Source organism: Phyllostomus discolor, chromosome 6 (genome assembly GCF_004126475.2).
Source record: "Phyllostomus discolor isolate MPI-MPIP mPhyDis1 chromosome 6, mPhyDis1.pri.v3, whole genome shotgun sequence".
Taxonomy (NCBI): Eukaryota; Metazoa; Chordata; class Mammalia; order Chiroptera; family Phyllostomidae; genus Phyllostomus; species Phyllostomus discolor.
Window position 1 is genome coordinate 84,975,929 of NC_040908.2, and position 23,533 is coordinate 84,999,461.

General features: G+C 37.0%; 1 protein-coding gene across 17 annotated transcripts in view; it reads right to left on the reverse strand.

Annotated features, from left to right (window-relative positions):
* The window catches only part of NCAM1 (neural cell adhesion molecule 1), a 331,249-nt gene that overhangs the window by 301,755 nt on the left and 5,961 nt on the right, over positions 1 to 23,533 (reverse strand). The window lies entirely within an intron of this gene.

Here is a 23,533-nt window from a genome sequence, read left to right on the forward strand (position 1 = left end):
GGTCACTTACCCCAACTATCACCTTAGAAAAAATTTAAAAGTGCCCCTCTTCTTCATCCTTATTTCTGTTATTGGTGCCATTCATTCTTCCTGTCACCATACCCTGAGTCTAAATCATGGCCACTCTACCCTCTGGTCTATATCTGGCACAAACTTAATCTGGCACAAACTTAATTAATCTTCCCTTTGTCATATCTCTTGAATAATCTCTTCCTTTAATTCTCACAATCAAAACTCAAATTCAACCTCTGATCACTTCATGCAGCCTCTCCCTTCTCCACTGTAATCTCCCCCAACTTCCAAGAGAAGGGCAATACATCCATCTCTCTAAAACACACTCTCATCATACATCCCCATCTGATGACAAGGCCACCTATAGTTTAACTTTCAAGACCATCCGTTCTTGTTTACTCACTGCCACCAAACCACTGAAACACACGTTCCCAGCTGGAATGCTTTCTATAATTCAGTTCAGTAACATCTATTTAAATCTTTAAATCCTTTCAATTTTACCTCTGTCAAAGGCATAAATACATGCAGAATGCAGAAATCATTGAGTCTACCTAAAACAGACTTAGAATGAAACTGAGTCTATTAGGAGCTTATTGGGTACCTATTTGCGAGACGTTTTGGTAGGTACCACAGAAGATATGAAGAGCTACCTCGTGTTCAAACATCTTACAGAAAAATGCATTCTGGTTTCCAATAAAAATAAGTTACAAACCTCTTGGACAAAAGAATCTTTTTATAGGCTGAGTGCAGCCTATGTCATAAAATAAGTGTATCTGAAAAGGCACATCAAAACTTGTTTTCTTAAATAAATATTAAACTCATTCTAAAACTTGAGAGCTATCTAATGGGAGTCAACTCATTTCATTACAATTCAAGTAACCTTCAATCTTTAACCTTCATCTTTAGGTCTAAGATATCCTACTTTTAGAGGAAAAATTCTTATCTGAGATGTTTATATATTTTGCTTGAAAGAAACAATCTATATTAGATGAACTTTCTGAGAGCCTTCACATTCCTTAATTCCCTCAAGGTTAACTATCTCACATGGGTCCTCTAAAAGAATATGGAATGACAGAGGCAAATGCAGCTCTTCACAAAGCATCCTAGGAGAGAATCCACAGGCTACCTAGAGCAGTTCCAGCTAGTGCAAGCCCACTAATAAAGATTTCTTTTTCTTTTAGCTAGAGAGCTATCCTATCAGAGCTCCCTATCAGTGTTCTAGAAAAGCAATCCAGTATTTGCCAAACACAACAAATGTCATCTAAGAATTATTTAACCATTTTCATATTAATCACCACAGCATCCTCTAATTAATATTTTATTCAAGATCGTTGAGGAGGTATCACATGCCAGGAAATCCATCTTAAATCCATCTCAGCCTGGCTTTAAAATGCCACACTATGTACTCCGGGCTGCTTTATGATTAGTGGGACTAAAAACAAATGGACACCTTTCTTCTTCAATTCATGAATGAAAGATTATAAAATCCTGGAAAGCATATCATTCCATTTTTCTCTATACACAAAGAATGTATGATAAATTTTATCAAAGTAGCGGGGGCAGGCGGGGTAGGGGATTGATAATTGATGCAGCATAAGATAGTATTAGAGTACCACCCTGAAGCTCTTAGGTGTGTGTGTGTTGGCCGGGGGAGGGGTGTTTCTCCTCTATTTTCAGCTGTCCTGAATAACAGTTCCACAGAAAGAAAGCAAAATATACCCCAGTCCAAGAAGACATAAATAGAAGACATGAGTATTTCCCCTCTCCTAGAAAATAGACACATGTTTTCAGATGCAAGGTTTTTTCTTTGTGCCAAGGGTAATCCTAGTACATTCATATTGGATAGTTCCTTCAAACATATCCAAATAATATTCTTTCAACTATTCTCATGAGGATGTATTACACACAACCTCGAAGCTGACAAGAATGAAGGATAAACATTAACAAGAACTAGGATTTACTAGGATTAAGGTTCACCTTCATGGCTACAAGGGAACAAATGCCTGGTGCAGTTAGGGTCTTACATGACTTGGAAAGCAGAGTTCTCACACCACAGTGTCAATAACCACGATGAACATCTTTATTTTCAGGTTGATACCTTATCAGTTAAAATTAAGAAAGAGATTAAAAATGGATGACCCTTCTCCATCAAACTATGAGCTCTTTGAGGCTCACATTTGATCCCTATTTCCTAGCATGGTGAATAAATGAGTAATCTAATTGTCTTCTGAATGAGCAAAATATTAATAAATCTATGAAATATCATCTAACTTAAAATATTGCATATACTATTTTAATAAATATTAAATAATAGTGTATTATTAATTTAGAACTTCATATGAACCTACTCGAACTTCTTTACAAACTTTAGAAGTACTTTGCTAATAAGTAAACATGAGTAAATTATGTTTACTATAATTGTTTTCTATTAAAACTGATAATGTCTTTTAAATGACTATCACCTGACTCTTATGTCCTGGGCTGAATAGCAGTTGATCCAATTTACTCTTTTAAGACAGTTGAATACCATCTTTCTTCATCCCTTCATTCAACAAACATTTGTTGAACACTTACTATGTGTAGGATATAATGCTACTCTGAGCAATGCAATGATGACAAAGACATGAGCGATACCCACCTTCACAAGACAGATTTATGAATGAGACTAACAATTATGCAAACATGCAACTGTTGTTCAGTTGATAAATACTGTATAAATATGCTAGGAGGAGTACAGGTATACCCTGCTTTTCGAAATTCATTTTATGTGACTTCACTTTTACCTAAGACCTATGTTAGTACCTGCTTTCCCTGAAAATGATCTTTGCTTTTAATAGAAAAGGAAAAAAGCTAAAATAGCATTTGGCATTGTTTCACAGGGAGCCACTACAGATGCAGCACAGCACATACCCTGAGCAGCAAGAGTGGCACCACAGAGCTCCTTCCCTGGAAACTACACTCAGCAACTCAGCATAAAGACACCATAGCTTTGAACTATGTCTGTGAGCACCTGGCTTTATCTCAGTTTATTTTATGCATCATCAACAAGATGTGTCCCAAGGTAACTGTTTCTTCACTTCATAGATTTTATAGGAACACCCTACTTAGTCTTCTATGATAGCAGGGGCACAGGCACAGGGGAGCTGTGGAAGCACATGGAAGAGGCAGCACCTAGTCCAGAGTGCACTGGTCAGAGAACACTTTGCTAGAAGAAATGACTGACTGAGAAAACCAAAGAACTAAGTAAGAATTTCCTAGGGAAAGAGAAAGTGAAGACTGCCTGCAGAGGTGACAACCCAGAGTCAAGGAATGGGGGTAGGTTGCACACAACTTATGAGAGCTGAGGTTGAAGGCGAGGGGTGAGGACTGGTGAGGATTGAGGGTGGAACAAAGAACAGAAATCTGATTATGAAGGATCTTGTAAGGTACATTAGGGAGTTGAGATTTTATCCTGAAAGCAGGGACAAAAATAATAATAATATATGCCAAATGGACTCACTTTATTTTTTAATGATATTTTATTGATTATGTTATTACAGTTGTCCTGATTTTTCCCACTTTGCCCCCCACCCAGCACCCCCGCTACTTCCTCAGGCTACTCCTAAATAGAGCCACTTTAAAATGGAGCTGGATCTGCCACCCCAGATGAACTGCCTTGCAGGTCTTAAGCCTCAAACCTTTGGAATGTTAAAACTGGGCAAAATAACCTTTCGACTGGGCCTAAAACAATGTTCTGCCCCAAAGAACTGTTTGCAAAGATAACGGGAAAGCAGTTATTATGACTACTGGAGTGAAAATTAAAAACATTGGAGGAGAACCATGCTGCTTTAAGGAAGAGAGCCATGCGCAGCCCTAAGGAGAGAACCACACGTCTTTAGCAGAGTGGAGACTCCCGCATCCCAGGGAGGAGAAGAACCACGCAGCAGCCCTGGAGGAGAGAACCACGCGGCCTGGCAGAGTGGGGACCCCCACAGCTTTAGAAGGGGGAACCACCACCTGGTTTTAGCAGAGATCCCGGTGACTCAGCTGAGGGTGCTGGGAATCCAGGGAGGTCTCCCAGTTGAGATGGAGTACTAACTGGGAAGAACCAGAGGACTGCCTGAGCCATGGACTTCTATTTCCTTTCCTGAGATACGATGCCTGTCTTAGATGTCAAGCTGAAAACAAACAAGAGGACTGTGTTGTGATCTGGGGAGAATGTAATCATTCCTTCCACAACTGCTGCATGTCCCTGTGGGTGAAACAGAACAATCGCTGCCCTCTCTGCCAGCAAGACTGGGTAGTCCAACCAATCGGCAAATGAGAGTGGTAGAATGCCTTCCTAGTACAGTTGTCCAGAGCCCTGGGGGGTCCCCTTATCAAGTGCTCTGCAAAGAAATTCTCTACAATTAAGAAGATAATTTATTAAAGATGGTCTTTCCTGTCTCTGTGGTATGTGTCACACTGCTTCAAAGTGCTATAAAGAAGGAGAGAACCACAAATTGAATGATCTTTGTAATTTACTTATTGATATCCAGGGGGTGTGGAAGCAGTTCCCTTCAGAAGAGAACTTTTTGCATGCTTGTGGTTGATCAGTTAAAGACAATGTTACAGCAACAAATAAAGTACAGTTTAAACCCCCCCCAAAAAAAGAAAAAAAGAAAAGAAAAAAACATTGTTCAGCATTAACATCACTATGTTATGTTATCTGCACCAACAGAAATGCGTCCTTCTAGTGATGTCATTGTTCTGTCCTTTCTCATAAACACCCCTTGCCTTTGTCTTCTAACTGGAACAGTACCTGGGCTTCTGCCTGAACCAGTGCTTCCTGAATAGCTATTCTTTTGATCTCAAATAAATGCTTGTTGCCTCTCACTTTGAAAGCCCTTTTTATTTTAAAGTGAACAGCAGTATGCAGCTGACGCCTAGGTGGGAAAGGTCACTTCATCAGATCATTTAAGTTATACTGTAGTCACGTATAACATGGTTCCAATGTAGTCACTATGGTGCCCAGATCAGCAGCCTCTGGGCCCCTGGGAACATGTTAGAAATGTAAATTCTGGACCCCAGTCCAGACCTACAGAATTAGATACTCTGGGGGGTGGATCCCAATAATCTGTGTTTTAACCAGCCTTCCAGGTGATTCTAATGTACAGTGTAAAGATGATAACTGAAACTAGAGAGTACATGAGAATATCCAGAGAAAGTGTAAGGGATATGAGAAGAAGGCTGAGGAGAGCCCTGGGGACACTAATGTTTAAGAGATGGGCAGAGGAAGAAGACTCAAGAAAAAGGAGACCAAGAGGGTGCATCCAGGTGCTACGAGGAAAGTCGGGAGAATATGGAGCTATGGAAGCCAAAGACAGACCTTAACAGGGTCACATCTATTGATAAGTAGGTAAGACAAGGACTGAAAAGCATCTCTCTTGAATTTAGCAATGAGAAGGTCATTAATGACTTTGACCAGAACAGCCTTAGAGAGATGGTATGGCTTAAAGCCAGACTGTATGGAGAGAGGAAGAAATGTTTTGGTCACTGAAGAGGCCAAGAGGTAGAGCTTTAAGTTGACAAAGATGTGATAATGTTTAAATGATAGAGAAAAGGAGCCAGTGGAGGGAATAATTGGGAGAAAAAAACTCTTGGGAGGTGGAAAGGATGTGGTGCATCCCTTCTTAAATTAGCCTTGGACAGAACCAGATTCACTTCAGCCACTGTCACATGAAGAAGCAAAGAAGGGTGTGGGTACTGGTGTATCTGTAGGTTCAATGACAGAACTCTCATCTGAAGGTTTCTATTTCCTCTGTCATATAAGGGGAAAGGTCATCTGCTGACAGTGTGGAGAGAGCGGTGGTGGGAACATAAGTAGTGTCTAGAGATGGCCCACATCAGATGGGGGCAGAGCTGAAAGCTGGGGTGTGGGCTGGGGGAGTCTGTCACTGGTCCACAAGGGACGATGGTGACGTAACCAGTCAGACAATGGTTGTGGGACAGAGATGAATATATGGATCACAGAGATATTATAGAGGTAGAATGATCAAGAGTGGCTGATTGGCCAATCACCCATATAGGAAACAGGAAACTTGTCTAGATATTGTGTAGAAGATGTGCAGAAGGTGCCCATGCACTGAGACAGAGAGCAGACTTCTTTATGCGTGACAGAAGGTAATAATACTTCTTTCACATGTGTTTCCTGGAATGGCTGATGAAAAATACACGTGAAGAGTGTAGTCTGGTACTTAAGGAAGTGCAAAACTAACGGTAGCCATTGTAATTATTTTGCTCTTATAGGAGAAAGCTTTGAATAAAATAAGACTCAGATTTGTTGAATGATAACTGAATAAATGAATTAATGAGGTTGAGTAAAAATAGAAGTGGACTATATAGTTTCTCCAGTGTAGATACTGTGGTTGTTATATTAATCAGTGACTGTTATTCCTTGTGTGTGTGTGTGTGTGTGTGTGTGTGTGTGTGTGTGTGTGTAATGCAGGTGAGGGGTTTGGGGATTTTTTTTTACATAAAATAGGTTTGAAGAATATCTAAGTATTTTTTTTAAAACAAATCATGTTACCTTTCCTTTACTTAATCCTATCTCATTACCTTGAGAATAAAATATGATGCTGCTCGCCCATCTTAATACCCCAAACCCACTCTCAGTCACACGAAACTTCCTGCTGCAGCTCTGCTTCCACAGTGTTCCAGGCCTTCCCTCCCCACCTCACCCTCCCATTTCCTCTACTCGGCACTTCCCCCCACCTCCCTTGTGCCTCCCTATGTCATTCTCATGCTTCAGGACTCAGCATAATTTCATGACTCCAGAAAGCCTTCCCTGCCCCTGCGACTGCGTTGGGTGCCTTTCTTAGATGTTACTGTAGCATTTGTGTTTATCCCTAATGAATTGTTCTCTTCCTTATGCTCCTTACCCAAATGAGGCACAAGGACTGTGCAGTCCAATCCACCAATGCCTACATGCTCTGAAAAACTGAATCTGCCTCCTCTCCTCCAGCCCCTCTGCTAGTGCTTTCCTTCCAGCTTTCATTGCCTGCATCTGTACCATGCACTAGCCACCAGCCCCCAGCCTCTGGGCTAACCTCCATGCAGCCACCAGGCTTTATTCCTTCAAGGGCTTCTCAAGGCTGCCTTTGTTAGCACCTGCAGCTTTTCCTTTCCTTTTCTGTAATTGCAGCAAATATATAACACAAAATTTGTTGCTTTAATGTTCACAATGTTGTGCAACTATCACTACCATCTAGTTCCAAGATTTTTCATCACTCCAAATGGACACTCTGTACCTATTAGGCAATAACTTCCTCCATGCCCAACCTCTTTAATCTACTTCCTGTCAAGGACAGGAATTATTGTCTGTCCTTATGAATTTGCCTATTCTAGAAATATCATAAAAATGGAATCATAGAATATTTGTCATTTTGTGTCTGACTCTTTCACTTAGTATAATGCTTTTCAAGGCTCATTCATGTTGTAGCATACATCAGAACTTCATTCTTTTTTATAGCTAATCTTCCACTGTACATGTATACCATATTTTATTTGTCCATTCATCTGTTGATGGACAGTTGGGTTGTCTCCACCTTTTGGCTATTGTGAATAATGATGTAATGAACATCAATGTACAAATATCTGTTTGAGTTCCTTTCTTCAATTCTTTTGTGTATATGCTTAGTTGTGGAACCGCTGGTCATACAGCAATTCTACATTTAGCCTTTTCAGTGGCACCTATGCCCCTTTTGATAAATACAAAAATCCCACGCCTACATCAAACCCCTGATATGCTGCTTCCCTATGTCCCACAGGTATACACACCTCTAAGAAACGTGCAAAAGCCTTGGCCCAACTAGCAAGATCATCCATGGTCTGGCCCCTCATCTTCTTTCCCAACTCCTCATTATAGCTGTGTGTGTGTATCAGCTTTGCTAAAATATAATTCGCATGCCACATAATTAACTCATTTAAATCAATCAATGATTTTAGTATATTCACAGAGTTGTGTGACCATCACCACAATTAATTTTAAAACATTTCATCACCCTGAAAAAAATTCACCTATTAGCAATCAGTTTGCATTTCCCTCTACCCTCCTAGCCCTAGGCAACCAGTAAGGTAACTTCTGTTTCTATGGATTCTCGATATTTCATATAAATGGAATCATACAACACATGGTCATTTATGACTGACTTCTTTCATTTAGTATAATGCTTTCAAGGCTTATCCACGATATAGTATATATCAGTACTTCATCTTTTTTTATTTTTGAATAATATTTCATTGTATGGATATACCACAGTTTATCCATTCATCAGTTAATGGACATTTGGGTTGTTTCTATTTTTGACTATTATTAATAATGCTTCAGTGAACATTCAAGTACAAGTTCTTGATGTATGTTTTTGGTAGACATATGTTTTCATACTTGGAGGAGTGAAATTGCTGATTCATAAGGTAACTCTATTTAACATTTGCCAGTGTTTTCCAAAGGAGCTATACCATTTTACATTTCCATCAGCAGTGTGTGAGGGTTCCAATTCCTTCACATCATTGCTAACACTTGTTATCTTTTTTGTTATAGCCATCCTAATGGGTGTGAAGTGGTATCTCACCACAGTTTTAATTTACATTTCCCTGAGAGCAAATGATGTGGAGCATTTTTTTCTGTGCTTATTAGCCATTTGTATATGTTAGCTCTGGGTTTTTCATACATAACCTTTGTCAGATCGAGGAAGACAAAGTCCTTTATATTCCTATTTTGTTGAGTGTTTTATCTTTTGTTGAGTGTTTTATCATGAACAGATGTTGCATTTTAGCAAATGCTTTTTCTTCCTCTATTGACATGATCATGTGGTTTTTGACACCAGCTGTTTATGTTGGTAAATAATTTTTCATACTTAAGAAATCTATGTAATCCTGAAAATGTGTAATGCATTTTGTATTTTTATTAAAAGGTTCAAATTTAAATTATTAACTATAAACTCTAAAATTACTTCTATAACAAAATCATAGAGAAGCATATTAGTAATATGTGCATTTTGGAAGAAAATTGACTATTAAATTGATCTAGGGTCTTTTTTTTGAATGGTAGAAACTATGGTGTGTGGTTATTTTTCCTCTACTAGTTTAATTTTTGTGGCCCTACCTTTTAAAACTATATCTTGGCCACTTTTTTCTTTAAAACAGCAACCCGAATACACAGTAAAAATCTATGGAATGCTCTGCATAGGCCCAAGTTAAACACAACATACTACATGAATACTGCAGAAAGCAATTCAAATAAAATATAAATGATATTATCAGAGGATCTGTGTTTAACTGTCAAATAACCAAATCCATACAATCGTAAAGAGGGCAATAAAAAGTAGTTACACCGATAGTTAAATATACCAAAGCCAAGTGGTTTTTTTAAAATCAGTTAACTACCTTCTAACATTTAACAAAAACACTTGACTAACTGTACACAAACAGTACACATAAAACATGCATTTCCATGATTACACATAATAATTTTATCAAAATATGTGTACAAAGAAAATGGAACATTCCCTCCCTTGTAAAATTCCAAGTATAATTGGTAACATTATATAGTGTGCAGAAGTTTTTAAAGGTATTAAAAACATGTAAAGGATATCAGACCAGTCCAAAATAACAGACCTTCAAAATAACTAATGTGCATATTGAGGTTTTGGAAGCTATACTGGTTCATGTGGCTGGTGCCAGCTAGAATTAGCAAGAACCAGATAGGGAAAAGGCTGTGTGAAGGAGATGTGTTTTACCATGGTAGGAAAGAAACATATTAAAAGTAGCTCATCTTACAAGATCTTACTAAAACAAACCCTCACTAACATTAAGTACATTTCTGCTGTTTTATTCTCAATGTTTGTATTCAATCAATAAGACAAATACAATAAAAAAGATGTCATCATAAAACATAACTTCAATATGTCATTTAAAATAAATTTAGCAGGCAAATTGTATCTGCAAGGTGTTAACTAAATCACATATTTTCTCAATAAATACTGATACATAGTTCACTTAATTTTATTTGTGTGTCCCCATTTTGACGCCCAAAACACAAACTAAGATTCAGATTTTGGGATTCATGTTTAATTTTCCTAACATTTCAATATTGCATATATTGACAGGATTTCAATTTAACTCTTTCTCAACACAAACCAAGGAGAGGTGCTTACAAAATTATAGAGATCTGTAGGAACACAGACTGCATCCTAGGAAGATGAGGCACTGTCCTTTCCACCCCAACATTCAGGACCCTAACACACTGGGACTACACCGCATGGAATGCAGGAGCCAAAAGGGACTCTTCTTCCACAAAACACTGCACTAATTCTCCAGTATTCAGCTTTTCCACTTGAATGGAATAAAAACCCTTTTGAGAACAACAATTACAATCCCCCCATTTTTTTCTCAGGCACACTATTGGACTTCTTAGTGCATGCACAATGCAAATAAGGCAAGCTTCCTTTCACAGAGTGATTAATATGCACAGACAGCCTGCTTTTTTAGTAGGATGTGAAGAACCACCAACAAGCTTTTCTAAACCCAGAGGTTTCTACAATTATTTGCACTGTTTATTTTTAAACATAAGATTACACAAAAACACCAAGTGCTTTAGCTCTAATTTGCCAGTATTTTGTAAATAATGACAATTTAGACTTTTAAACCCTTTGTGTCATATTTAAAGCAAAGCCAACTATTGATTTCAATATATTAATTTTTCCCAAAAACTAGGAAACTCAGTTGTATGAAAAAACATTGAAGCTATATTTTCTTTTTAAGAAATTACACTTCATTTATAAATAGCAAGTGATCTGTCCAGCAAATATCTCTGGAAAACTTACAATTTTAAACATCTATTAGAAATTCAAAATAAGACCAAGAAATTACATTGTAATGGTAATCCATCTAATTTATATGTATCTTTATAGAACTTGTGACTTTTCTAAATTAATGTTAAATTCAATATAAAGCTATGTTTTTCTTTAATTGTTGCTCAGGTACAGTTGTCTTCATTTTCCCTCCACCAATCAATCTGCCTTGTCCCCTACCTCCCACCCAAGATCCTATGTCTTTTGGCTTTGTCCATGGGTGCTTTATACATGTTCCTTGACAACCCTTCCCCCCACCATTATCCCCTCCCACCTCTCCTCTGGTTACTGTCAGTTTGTTCTTTATTTTATTGTCTCTGGTTATATTTTGCTTGCTTGTTTGTTTTGTTGAGTAGGTCCCACTTATAGGTGAGATCATAAAGCTATATTTTGATAGGAAATCAAATTTGTTCAATAAAACACATGCTACAAAGCAAATAGACCCTTTGCACAACAGATTACATACATATGCACATTTAATCTCAATAAAATAATTTAGGAAGCATTTCTAATCATGTTTCCTTGGTGATTTTTCCCAAAGTAGCTCAGAAAATGGCAACCTGCCATATATGATGTTAACTCTTCCACAATAAAAATTTCACTTATCTCATCATTTTTTACTACCTTCACCCACAAAGTTTCACAAAGTGACTCCAGTCATATAACTACTTGATATTTCTACCTAATGTCTTAAACAAAAAAAATCAATAACTCAAATGTTTTACTCCAGATATGTATTGTTTAATCAATGTATTAAACATCAAAATGTGAATTTTATTTTTACATTCTTTTTTAAAACCTCTGTGGTTGTAAGATGTTAGATATGGATGAAACTTCTGACTTCAAGTTCAATTTCAGATTCAAAAGATTTAAAATATGTATATTTGTAGGTAAGTATTGTTTATGGCCTAAATCAAGCTCATCTTTTCACCAACAGTCCCAAATCCCAGAATATATGACTATCAGCCAATGAGAAGTAGATTATGATACCAACAGCCTAGCTTTAAGATATTGAACACATTAGGATCATTTCAGGGACATCAGTAAATCAGTCAAGATACTTTGTTTCCTTGTGAAATTCTAGTATCCAATTAGTGTAAGTCATTTCCACACCTGGATTCTCCAAATAGCATCAGATACATAACCTACTTCATATTTAACACCAACAAATTCAGTGTAGTTTTAAATTGTTTTCTTCCTTTGTACTTTTAAATTCTAAATTAATAAAATTTTCATTGAAAAAGAAAAGGAATAAATTTACTTGTTCTAATCTATAAACAAATGAAAATGAAGACTAAATTAACAATGGAATTCATCATTTTAACCTCTCATGTTTAGTTTTAAAAGTATATAATTTTAAACCCATTTATCACAAAAGTTTAGTATTTAGAAATGTATACATAAATTATTAAAATAATTATACATACTTGTAATTTATGTCTTCTTAAAAAATCCACCACTATACATTCATTGTTATGGCATTTAAATAAAATAATTTAACAGTGTAAAGCTGTTCGTGATAGTTATTTTCTTAATATTGCACCAGGAAGCCAAAATATCACTCAGAATAATGTACTGATTTGCCTTCTAGTGACTTCAAAAGGATCTGTTGTAAATACCTCTAGAAAACTAAATAATAAACAATTATTCAAGTTTCTTATGTAAATACAAAACAACCCTTAATACTTAAATCAATATAGGTGTAAAATTTTTATCTTCTAAAAAATAATGCCCATATCTAACTTGGCTATAAAAAAGTATAAATAGTAAAAATATTCTTTTTATGAGAAGGAAGGAGAATGAACTGCCTGCATGACCAGTTCTCTTAATTGAGTCTGACCGGTAATTCAAATTCTAATTCCAAAGCCAATTTAGCTCAAAATAACCTCAACTAGTAATTGAGGGCAGTTAACAGACTCATTTTCAATCTCTTATTGAAATATCACACAATGTCTCTTTTTTGCTTCATTATGACAGATGGTTTCCTTTAATGAAAATTTAAAATTTTAAACATGCATGAAGAACTTTAAGTTAGATACACAAAAAGGAAAAATCTGAGAAAGGCATAAATAAATTTAGTTATCTTTTTCTGACATCTTAAGGTAATGTTTGGTATCATTCCACAGGAGTATTACAAATGTAATCAAAACAATTTAGAAAATAGCCTAGATAGATTTTTTTAGAAAGCTATTTAATATTATCTTGTATCTCAAGCTCCTAGACCACATCATGGGACACAGGAGTGAGTCCATAAATAGTTAATTGAATGCTCCTAGTAAATGTTCCTGCCACCCAATAAGGCAGGGACACAGCCATTTGCAAATATGCTCAAGAAACTGCTCTTATCCTAATCCCAGTGTCACTGAGAAGCCCAAGTCTTCATATTCAGGAAAGGTGGCCACTCTGGAATCTTCCGAGCACGACTTCGTTCAGAAACAGTTCTTCAAAACTGACACTGGCCTCAATTGTCAATTTCTTTGCAGATGCCTTCATATCCATCTTCTTAGGTCTTTGCCTTTGATGAACCCCTGGAACATTTACTTTTCCTTTAAGAACTCTGCAGGATTCTTGCAATCTCAAAAATTCCATACTAAAACACGTGAGATAAAAGACCCCAAAAATCAGCTTTGGCTGGTAGCAATTAAGAACCCTGAAAGAGACCAGTCATCAGTGGGTTCTCACAGTCTGCTCCAAAATTAAAACTAACAATCCTTCTCATGCCAACCCCTATCGCCGCCTCAGACCACTACCTTCAACCCAACGCACACACCCACAGGCACACACTGTACGCAACAAGAGGGTGGAGGCCATGTAGCTCATCTCCCATCCTGCACTTTTACTAACTGGAGAGGTTAAATCACAGGGACTTGGTTCTTGGGGATACCAGGCATAACCGAAGGCAGAAGTGCCAACCGAGAATAGGATTAAATGAAATATTGGGTACTGAGTAAAATACCACTCAAATCATTGCTCCAACTCAACTTACAGAACAAAGCAGTCAAACTTAGACCCTATAAGCTGAAAAATGTTGGGTTCTCTTCAATGGAGCAGTCCAAGAGAAAATGTTGGTACTAATGAATAGAGGGGACATCCTGACCCAAAGGCCAGGTCTCTACATAATCAGCCTGCAGTGAAGCCCACCCACACACAGCTTTTCAGTGTCTTGCTCCTAATTAGTAATAGAGTCAAAGGTCATTAAAATTAGAGAAATTAAATGAAGCATTATGAAACACAGAAAAAATAGTAACAATAAAGAAAAATTAAGAGTACAAAGAGATGACAAAGGAAGCAAGGAAAATTTTCTAAAATACTCAGCAATATACAAGATGCTGCATCACAAAATAAGAAGAATATGTTATCAAAGACACATTCAAGCAACAAAGAAGTATTTTAGAGCCTGGCTGGCATAGCTCAGTGGATTGTGTGCGGGCTACAAAACAAAGGGTCTCTGGTTCGATTCCCAGTCAGGGCAGATGCCTGGGTTGCAGGCCAGGTCCCCAGTGGGGGCCTCATGAGAGACAACCACACATTGATATTTCTCTCCCTTTCTTTCTCTCTCCCCTCCCCTCCCTAAAAAATGAATAAAATGTTTTTTTTTAAAAGAGCACTTGGATACTAAAATTACATTAGCAAAACAGAAAATTCAATAGAAAAATTGGTAAAAAGCTGAGAAAACCTCCCATAAAGTAAAGGGGGCGACTGGGAGACACAAAAAATTAATAGTAGTGTAAAGAAGGCAAGAAAAATTAGATAATCAATTCAGCTTCTGAATGAGAGCTCCATGAAGAAAAACCAAGAGAAATGAAAATATCAAATAAATACTACAGGAACATTTCCCAGCATAGAAAGACATGAATTTTCAGGCTAAAATGGTCCACTGAGAACCTACTCCAATAAATTAAAACTGACCTATGTCAAAGCATATCATTGTGAAATTTTGGAACACTGTAGACAAGGTGGGGGGCGGTCCTAAAGTTTTCTGGAGGAAAAATAAACAAGTTTTACAGAAAATATCAGGAATGAGAATGTACTGGATTTCACAACTATGACACTAAAAGCTATAAAACAAAGAATAACATCTCCAAAATTCTTAGGTTAAATGCTCTCCAATTTAGAGAATTATATACCAAGCTGATATGAATTAACTGCCCCAAACTTAGAAATCCAACAGCTAGACTGAAGGAGGAGAATAAAATCTAGGACATATGTCCCCAGGGGGAGAAATAAAATAACCATGTTTGAACATATCATGAGGGGTTTTATACTTTAGTCTGAGAAGTTCACAATTAGTGATAGAAATGTAGAAGGCTAACACAGGAAAACAAAGGTCATTGTAAACTCTAGGAAAGACAGAAAGAAAGAGAATAAAATCACAGAACTGTTTAAGGCTCAGCTGTGAATAACATTTGCATGGTCATAACTGCAAACATTAAATACTAAGAGTCTGAGGTAAAGAAAGTAGGAGAGGATGAGCAGTGTGTACTCTGAACCTCCGCAGGAAGAAGAATATTAAACCTCTATAGGAAAAAGTCAATAAAAAGTATTTAAACCTAAAAATTTTAAGAAAGTATAAATAATGGAGATATATACAATAAAGTGAAAGTACTGTTAAAAACAGAAAGAGCTCAAATGTAGAGAAGGTGTTGCTTGTGGGGGTCAAAATCAAAAGTGGGGTGGGTAAGAGGGGTATGATGGAATACCAAAGGGTTGGTGCAGGAGACTAATGTGTTTTGTAACAATTCATAAAACTAACTTTTTAAACAATGCAGACATTTTTTTACTAAAAATAAAAATTAAATTAAAGAAAAAAGGGAGGAATGACAACCAATTAATTCCAATTGCTTGAACTGTTAGGATCTTTAATCTCAAAATATACTCACTATAACTTATCAGACAAGAGAGAAATTGGCTGACTACCTTCTCTTAATGATAAATAAATAGCTATGGACTTCAAACCAAGCTGAGAAGGTATATGCAACAAAATCACTCTATAAGAATGAAATATGAAGTCTCCTTTGTCCTGACTCCTTGGGTGTTAGGATGTCCCATGAGTGAATTTTCTGGATGACTGACACTAATTCTATTACACCTTTCACTCATACTTGCTATTGGTGAAGCTAATGGTATGGGTGTTTATGTTTGTTTTATTTTTCCAATGACTCCTTGATGTCATACCTCCTTCAGTGCCTAGCACAGAGCTGAACATAAAAAACACATGTTCAATAAATGAATCCATATAATGAATCCATATAATCCAACCCATAGTTGGTTGCTCCAAATAAGGTTTAATTATGAACACCCATTATTTATACCATAGCATGTTACAGTCATTCCTTTGGCAATGCTAAATGGCTAAGACTGACATCCTTTGCATGGTCTTGAGTCTGCTTTTCATAAGTTTCCCACCCACTCAAGTTACTACATCTTCTTACTATCGGTATACCTATACCTAGCAGTCATGTTTCCTTGATTCTAACCTAAATCTAGGAGTCTTGATAAATGTGGTAGAAGCTAGGAAGTTAAGAATATATGGACTCCTTCTGAATAAAGGGTTAAAGGCTTACCTATGAGTCAAGGATATACATTTCAGTGCGTGGACTTTGGGATATCCATTTTGGCTATCCAGAGGCCTCTTTCCCTTAATGCTTCATTCTTAATGCTTCATAATGTTCCAAAGAATAAAGGTTGCGAGATAAATGTCTTTCAGATTGATGAAGTGTCACCAATATGATCAGCAGCAGCAACCATCATTTAAATATACTAAATTTTATGGTACCATCTTTGTGGTGAATTGACAGGTTTAATATTAACCCTATATAATAGAAAGTAAAATTTATATAAACCAATTTTTTAAGTTCTACTTTTCTCCTAATCAAGATCTATTAGACTTTGCTTTCATAGGAGGTAAAACAGCTAAGCAATCATGGCATTTCTAACTCAGTTACAATTCACGGTGATCCTGAACTCTCAGAAAATAAAAAATAAGTGGAAAAAATGCTACTCTAATTATAATCAATACTTAAAAGCAATACTAATTATACATCTCTTCATTGTGAACTTTAAAAGAAAAAGAGGAAAATGGCAAAATGTTACTGACCTTACTATGTGCCAGGCAGTTGTACAAATTGCCTCATTTCCTCCAAACTAATAATCCTATTAGGTGGATGTTATTCTCTTTGTTTCAAAGATAAATAAACTGAGCGTTGGAGAGATTAATTAACTGGCTTTAGGTCACTGAAAACAGAAGAGCCACCTTTCAAAATGCAAATGTGATAAAGTCTACGGGGAGCCCCCTGTAGTACCCAAGGCCTCAGCAACTCGAAAGGAGATACTAAACCAAGAAAGTAAGATAATTTGTGATTAAAACTCAAATCAAAGAGCTTGTATTGGATTTACATCTTCTCATGTCCATGACAGCAGTTCTTTAAGGTTACCATATTGTATCCTGAATCCAATTCCCACCTAGTAACTGCAGCTTAACTGGTGATTGGTAGCCGCATCCATAGACAGAATGTACACTTACAGTTGAAATATGAATAAAAACAAATCATTAGAAAAGCAGTCAATCACAACCATTTCCACTCCTTTGTCAATCTGATAAAGACAATGTACCCAGCATGTGACAGGCAGGACAAACGTCAGATTTTGCCATCCACAGTAAGAAAGATTTTTAAAAGGCACAGAAATCAAGGTATGAATATCATGGGCAACAACATAAGAAGACAAAACTGTGCCTAAAAATTATCTTCTTACATGATAAATGAAATCACTGGGGGAAAACCTTCAATGTTCATTTCCTCACATGAATGCATCCCATTGTCTTTTGCAAGGTTTGCAACTCACCTTTCCCCTTTCTCCGATGGTATAGTTACATATGCCCTAAAGCCTTCCTTCAGCCTAACACTTCCCTCCATTTTGGTCAAGTCTCCTGGATATCAGTTCTTCCCCAGTCTTTGACTCTAACAACTTGAATTCCACTAACCAATTGACAAGACTCTCCTCTCTCCTCTGATCACCACTCTCCTCTGAAATAAATCCAATTTCTACTTGAGTCTCATTCCCTTATACTCCTAACCACCTTAAATATCGCTACCCTTTTTGGATTGCACTATTTGTTTTAAATCTGAACAAAGGCAATAGATGCTCATTAGAAAAGTGAGACAATATAAAAATCATCTTCTTTCCATCTCAAACAGTGAAAGAGATTTTTTAAAACAAAATTTGGATTATACTTATAAATAACATTTGTTTTCAACTTTTTTTAACTTAACATTATTATCCTTCTTTAACCTAGGTGTTCACGTCACTAGGCTCTGGTTTCCTCCTTTTGTTCACTATCACCTTCTGAATTATGGACAAGATACCATTCCAGCTGCTACATAAATACTACACCGTAAATACTTCTGGGTGTGATAAAGACTCCACGATGTACTGATTGTAATTCATGGTGTTTTCTCTGAATGGAAAGAGGATAAAAATATAGACTACTACTGCCTCTCAGTCTTCTTGGCCTCTTTCGCTGAGCTCCCTCCTGCCTCCTCCCAAACATGTAACATAAACTGCCTCATCCACCCTTCTGTGCAGAGCTCAATCCTTCCTACAAGCCTCCTCAGCTCTCACTTTGGGAAGAATTCTCCAGCTGCTCCTGGTGCCCAGATAATCCTTATCCTACCTCTGAAATCTTAGGTACATGTTTGGCTCTAGATGCTACCAGGTGTCCCAGTTATCTTTTCATTCTCCGGTAGACAGTGACTCTCTGAGGTCAAGGTATTGTATTTTTTAGTCTGGTTTTTTTTTTGGTTTACAGCATGCCCTGCAGCTAACAAATTGCATAGATGTTAAGTAACCATTTTTGCTATCATTGCTTCTCCCTCTCCCACAAAACCCATTAAATCTCTATCCTGTACCTTCTCTGCACTGCAAATTGTTTTACCCTCTCTCTAGTCCTATATTCCTCCATCTAGGAAGTTAGTTTTCAAACTCTTTTGATTGGAGCCATAATAAGGTACATGTTTTCCATCACAACCTGGTCAAGAAAAGTTTCACAAGACAATACTCACCCTTACTACATACGACATACTCTTTTCTATTCCATTCTATCCATTTTTTCTTCTTTTTTTCCTTTCTCCGTTTTAATGCTGGCTAAAGCCAACTAAATAGATTTCACTACTCACAGCTGAAATATATTGACCTTCAAAAGATACTAGAATACCCAAAGTTTTTGTAAAACCTACTGTGTATAAAACTGAAGTTATCCATCTTTCATCCAAGGTAACCCCTTTTCTCAGTTCCCCCATCATACTGACAGTACCACGATTATTTCATTCCCTCGAGTTGGTAACTTAAAATGTTTTCTCTCTCAGTCCACTTTGGACCTAGCAACTAATTCTGCTGGCTGATTTGTCATCTCTAACATGTCAGCTCTGTGCCTTTTATATCCTTATCCAAAGCCATTATAAGTGTATCTTTCTAAGATTATCTGCTTTATAAAACATATCACAGTTAAATTTCTTTAGCAAGCTCCTCTGCTTCAGAAAATTTGACTTCATAAGTCTTTTTAACTATGTGCCTACTAATAAAAGGTATAGCTGTGAAGTATTTTGGGTTGCAATCCATCTCACATATATTATTTTATTTGATTCTCAGATTCAAATGAGGAAATTACAGTTCAAAAAGACATTAAGTACCTTATATAAATTCACTTGGCTAATTAGTAGCAGAGCCAAATCTTGAACTCAAATCTTTTTAATCTAGGCCCAACAGTACCCTTGCCCTACATACATACAAGTCTTCCTACCACATAAAGCAAGAGACTATCATTGGACTTCCCTGGCTTCTGAACTAGTTTTAATTTGTTCCCTTATCTCCCAGTCTCTGGGTTCTCTGTCATCTAGTCCATCTTAGATAATGTAATGAACATCCTTTAACTAACCTACTACTTTGTCCAGCCAGTATTGTGGCTGCTACATAAAAAACAAAATTCCCTTTAAGTACTACAGTAATCTCTACCAACTTGCTCCTGCTTATCTCCCTGCTAATTCATGGCTGGCATCATACACAGAGCCTAGTATAGCAGATGTTCAATTACTATCACTCACCATACTTGTAAATATTTTGAAAAAGTGATTTCTCTAACATTTACAGCCACACCCTTTGCCTTTGTCTAGCATTTCAGATTTTAATAAGACCTGCCTCAATATCCAGTCTGCTTTCACTGCTTGTCAATACCTATTCACTCATCTGTTACCCAGCTAGACTTATCTCTTCCTGCAGAAAAATAGGTCCTTCCTCTCCCTATCGCATGACCCTGAGGCCCAAATCAAGCACCAGCTCTTCCACACCTTTTCTCAGACATTAAATCCAACCAAGATGATTTCTGCCTTTCTAAACAATTTTCACAATACCTGCCTCCTTCCTTTAAGGACTTATTCATATAGTACCTCTCATGATGTCCTAACTCTCTGAACTAAGTACGTGTTTTCTTCCCAACCCTCTGAGTGCCTCCGAAGGACCAGTCTTAACTTCATTTTCCCCCGTTAGCCTCCCGCACAGAACTGTGCATGTCATATTCACAGTACAACTGTTTAATAAGCATTTCAAAAATTAATCTCTATTCAAGATGAACTTTTAAAAAGGGCATGTTGAGAACCTATTACTTATTACCTGTTTTACATATGTGATTATATTTAAGCTTGCCAAAACCCATAAGGGAATGTCATTATCCCCATATTGCAGACTGGGATGCAGGCTCAGAAGTGCAGTAACTTGCAGAATATCAGTTACAGTTAGTGGGCTCAAGCTAGTCCTGTTAGACTCCATAGCTCTTGATATTGCCCCTCCACCTTGCACTCCCCACTCACTTTGGTTGGACTCAGTTCAAAAGCCAAGCATACTCACATTTGCTTACCATGTATTCTCATGCTTTATGTATTCAAATCATACTACCTCTAGAAAAGGAGGAATTGCAGCCAAGTTATATTAATATAACTTATATTAATAAGTTATAGCCTCAACTTCACCTATGTAAGTCACTTAACCTTTCTCACACACAATTTCTATTTCCAGATCTCTCATAATCTGGACCTGGAGAATTTTTTCTCCTAATCTCTGGCCCTCACACTGTTCCCCAGAAGGATCATATATACTCATAACTCAATGTGTTACCTCTGCCTGAATCATCCCTTCTTCCTGCTCCATCTAGTGAAGGCAAACTCATGCCCGACACTCAGCTTGGGGGAGTCCCAAACAGAATAAATTGCTTCCTTCCTTGTGCTCCAATGGCATGTATTCATGTCTCTATTTGTAAGTATAGTATATCTCCCTCCCACACTAGATGGTATACTTTAGAGACAGAGGGACATCTTACTGGTGAAACCCAGCAGAATTCCTGAAAGTATCTGACCTTCTCCAGATTTCAGGAAGGTTTGCTGAATGAAGGAATTCAGAATGTTTGCTGTGATTCAATGTTTGTTGAAATTAAGTAGTCAATGAGAAGACCACGGCCCTTCACATTTCAGAGTTCTTCAAATGTTTCCTCCTCACCTCCCTAGCCACCCAGTCACAAGTGAACTTTCCCTAGTAATCTCTCATAGTACCCTCTTCCTTTCCCTAGTTTTGATCAGAATATGTAATTATAAATATATATGTGTTAATTGTTTAATGTCTATATTCCTCTACACTATTTGATTGGAAGCTCCATGAGAGCAGGGGCGATGCATGTTTAATTTACTACCATATTCCCAACACCCAGCACTCAGTACTCAATAAATATTCAATGAATAAATAACATGAGACTAAACGATATAATGCATATCAAAAACTCTGAAAATTATATAGTGAGTATTATAATTATTGGTATTATACATCCAGTTTATCTCCTCTTAGGTAGCTAAACTGAAATCTTCCATCTCTTCTCCAATATCATACACCTTTAGTTGGTAAAAATACTTCCTACCCCGTCAATAGGGTACTTATGTCTGACACATTTGAATAATAAGAGCAATTACTTTGTTTTATTCCAGTTAGCAATTTACAGGAATATCAGCAGTGAGAAATGCTAAATTACCTCCTCAGATCTCACTTAAGATTTTCTGTAAAATAAAAATCAAATAGCTCCTCATTTTCAAAACTTTGATTTTGATACATGATTCTAATCATCAATACACTACACAATAGCCTTTATGAGGTGCATGTGTAACAAGCTGGAACTTTGTATTCTCAAGCAAATGGACCCAAGCAGACCAATACAAAGTTGCTAACACAGGGCAGGTGTGGGCTGGGCCCTCCATGGCACAGGCTCCTTTCAAGTCTCTGGGGAGATGGGATCCAACAATGAGTTCTTATGTTCATATGTTTTCTAAATTTTGAAAAAACAAATGCGTTGTTTTAAATTTTCCTTAAAGAGGGCTTTCAAAACTGTATACCCTTGAGGCTGCGTGAAACCTAGATCTACCCCTGTGCTAATTAAAGGCTTTCAACCTTATACTAAGGCCACTTTTCTCTCTATGGGCATATTTAACAATTTTTTTCAAATTTAGTCCTAATCATTGAAGAGGTCATGTTCCCATAACATCCATTTTAAATCCTTCTAAAATGAAAGCACTGTCTAAATAATTACTTTTTTCTAAATCCATATACATCCCTCTTTTTTGTTAATAAACACAGCCTGAATGCACGGAAGTCCTGTGTTCTCTAAAATAATCACAACAACTCTAACAAGTAGGTATTGCTAATGTTCCCATTTCACAGAAGAAGAAACTGAAACTTAAAGAAGTTAAATGATTAAATGACCTGCTTAATTTCAGATAGCTAATAAGGATACGCGTGGCTGAACTTTCAACCTAGGGTTGTTGGCCACTCTTAGTCTCTGTGCTATACTACTTCTAGGTTCCCTGACAGCAGAAATAATGTCACCTCAGTCCCTTGTAATTCCCCACAGAGCTGATGATAAAAAGCCGGCACTCAATAAACATATTTGCTCAACTGTTTAATAAGAGTTGATTATGTTACCTAATGTAACAATCTCAAACAGTGTGACATTACTAGGAATATTCCTAAATGGTGAGGTAATCAGATACCAAAGGCCTTTTAACATATTTTCTCCAGAGTGACACAGAACAGAAAATAGGTCAGATGTTGCCAGTGTTTACAGTTACAAATCAAAAAGTGCTAGTGAGATTTTGTAGTAGAATACAACTTATGTAGAAGTCTTTCAAGTCACTTGAGTGATGCAAACTTTGAATTCAAAGGAAAGCATATTTACATATATTTGGGAGGAAAAGAATGCATTATAGTTGGTGTAGTAAACCCTTATTTCCAAAAACACACAGACACAAGATAGACCAAATGGCTTATATTTTCGTGTAGTCCTCTTTGAGTCTCTGATTCCTCGAAAGTTAAACTCATAATGCAGGAAGAGGAAAGAATGTCATCCTAACCAAAAACTCCTAACTCAGTGTCTATATGTAGACATGGTTAATAGTGTTTAAAGAGTAATGTACTGAAACTGCCTGAAAGGCAGCCATTTGACAGCCAGACCAACATCAAAAGGCAGTCTCCTAATGAGTATCTTCAACTGAGAGACAGCACTCAACATGGTGAACTGAAAGGGCATAATGGCATTAGTGGCGACACCAAATAATTTACATCCC